This window comes from Octopus bimaculoides, chromosome 11 (genome assembly GCF_001194135.2).
Source record: "Octopus bimaculoides isolate UCB-OBI-ISO-001 chromosome 11, ASM119413v2, whole genome shotgun sequence".
Lineage (NCBI taxonomy): Eukaryota > Metazoa > Mollusca > Cephalopoda > Octopoda > Octopodidae > Octopus > Octopus bimaculoides.
In genome coordinates, this window is record NC_068991.1 from 74,451,491 (window position 1) to 74,454,257 (window position 2,767).

Sequence of the window (2,767 nt, forward strand, 5' to 3'; positions counted from 1 at the left end):
AGTAACCATAAGAGCATCACAGCAAACCACAGCACATACTCAAGGCACACAGAGCTGCGCTCGCTGGTGAAGTGAAAGCACGTTATAAAAATAAAACTACTGAACAATAATAATAATAATAATAATAATAATAATAATAATAATAATAATAATAATAATAATAATAATAACAATAATAAAAGGTTGTGGTAAGTAATTTGAAGAAAATGTGACTTCAAGTATTATATCTCAGATCATATCCTTCTATTTGGGATTTAGCATTAATTAAGATTTTTTTGCTTTAATTTGCTTTATTTTGGGGGTTATTTTGGTGATTGTGGCGTTGGCTTGGAGTACGGTGTTGGCAGGTTGACGAGGATAACTGACTTCCCCAATTTCACACAAGGACACAGATACACCATTCTGTCACACGACCATCCTACTTTCCTTTCACACACGTGTGTGTTGTGTGTGTGTGGAGGTTGGAGGAAGGCGTGTTTCAGTGATGCTTACACTTCGAAATCTTTGACTATATAAAAAAAGTAATATGTGTGTGTATGTATGTATGTATGTATGTATGTATGTATGTCGGATCACTTTCGAGTGCTACTGGTAACATGTAACCCAGTACAACCTGTTGCATGGTCGGGCCGTTGGCGACTAAACCGGCAACGCCACCAGGCTTGCTTGGTGAGGAGGGTGTTTATTGGAGACCCTGCAGGTTGGAAAACAAAACCCGTCAAAGGGCGGAGGAACTCTTGAGAGTCAACGGCCATCCAATATATGTGTAATTATATATTTACTGTATATCTCCCTTTTTCTCACTAATTTTATATATTGTATATTATAGTTTGCTCATCATATATATTTTTTATATATATATTTTTATATACTCCATATCGTATATTCTATGTATATTTTGTATATCAATATTTTTTATATATCGTACGTTTTTTTTCCCTTATATCTATTTTATCTAGCTTATACCTATATTTTGCGCGGGGACATAATCGGACTGAATACCCGATCGCGCGGTTAAACCATTGGGAGTGAAGGACCCCTAGCCCTTGTTAGGGCATCCTTCTAGGAGAAGACAACTCAGGCAACTGGGATAACTCCGACATAAAACCTGCGGCTCAGTGGTTACCGATGATGTTGAATTGTTCTTCTTTTCGGGTTATGGCTACTGTTGCTTAGTGAGTGGGATTGACTCAGTGCACAGCCTTTCCTCACTTTAAAAAAATCTTCTTGCACAGGCATTGCAGGATAACAACATTGATTGATTGATTGATTGATTGATTAATTGATTAACTAATTGATGATTCAGTTCTACATTTAAGAGATGAGGAATTATGTACATTATTTATATTATTTACATTAGACGGATATTTGTCCTCATCTTGTTTGTTGTTAACACACCGTTTCGGCTGATATACCCTCCAGTCTTCATCAGGTTTCTTGAGAAAATTTGGCGTAGTGTTTAAGAGCGCGGGCTACTAACCCCAAGATTCCGAGTTCGATTCCAGGCAGTGATCTGAATAATAATAATAATAATAATAATAATAATGATAATAATAATGATAATAACATCGAAAAATACCTTAGAAATGAGAACCCAGGTTTGAAATTTACCCAAGACACCTGATGAAGGCTGGATGGTACATCAACCGAAACGTTGTATTAACAACAAACAAGATGATGACATATATCCGTCAAATGTAAATAATGTAATTGATGATTGTTGATAATGTTGTGAGTCTCAACTGAATGGCTGGCTGTAGCTTTAAAAAGCAAATAATCAATGACGTACCAAAACAATATGAAAATAAATGGCAGTAAGGACTCTGGAACCACATCAGATGAAAGAGTCTGACTCGGCAGGCACTCCAGAGCATCACAGTCGTGCTACTGTGATAGAACCAAATGAAATATTGAATATTAGCTGTTGGAATGTACGGACGCTGCTTGACCGCGAGTCCTCAGAATATTCTGAACGAAGGACTGCTCTTGTTGCGAAGGAGCTTCGACGCTATGATCTTGATAACGTTGCTTTATCTGAGACGAGATTAGCTGGAAATGGTCATCTTACAGAATCTTGTGGAAAATATACATTCTTTTGGAAAGGGAGGAATGAAGAGTTTAGAGGAGATGATGGAGTGGCATTTGCTGTTAAGACTACTCTTGTGGACAAGTTGGAAAAATTCCCAGTCGAGCGTCTTATGTCCATGAAAATTATTTTGGTTAAAGACAATTATGTGACCTTGGTGAGTGTGTATGCTTCAACTATGTGCTCTACTGATGACGAAAAAAGTTTCTTTCTACCATGCTTTGAAGGGCATTATAAGAAACATCCCTAGGGCAGACAAAGTCATCGTACTGGGTGACTTTAATGCTAGAGTGTGTAGGGATTTTAACACATTGACTGTAATTGGAAAGCATGGGGTGGGAAAGTGTAATAGTAATGGTATGCTTCTGCTGCAGATATGCGAGGAGCTGCGTCTGTGTGTTACCAATATCACGTTTCAACAAAAGAATAAGTTTAAAACTACATGGATGCCCCCTGCATCTAAAGAATGGCATATTCTGGATTACATCCTTGTTAGGGTGCGTGACAGACGAGATGAGCAGTGTGTTCGTGTTCTTCGTGGGGCTGAGTGTTGGACTGACCACCGCCTAATACGTGCAAAAGTGATATTAATCACAAAACGTAAAATCCGGGCTGCCTTAAAGACTGAATGTTGATCATCATAGGTGAAATAGTTATATATATATATATATATATATATAT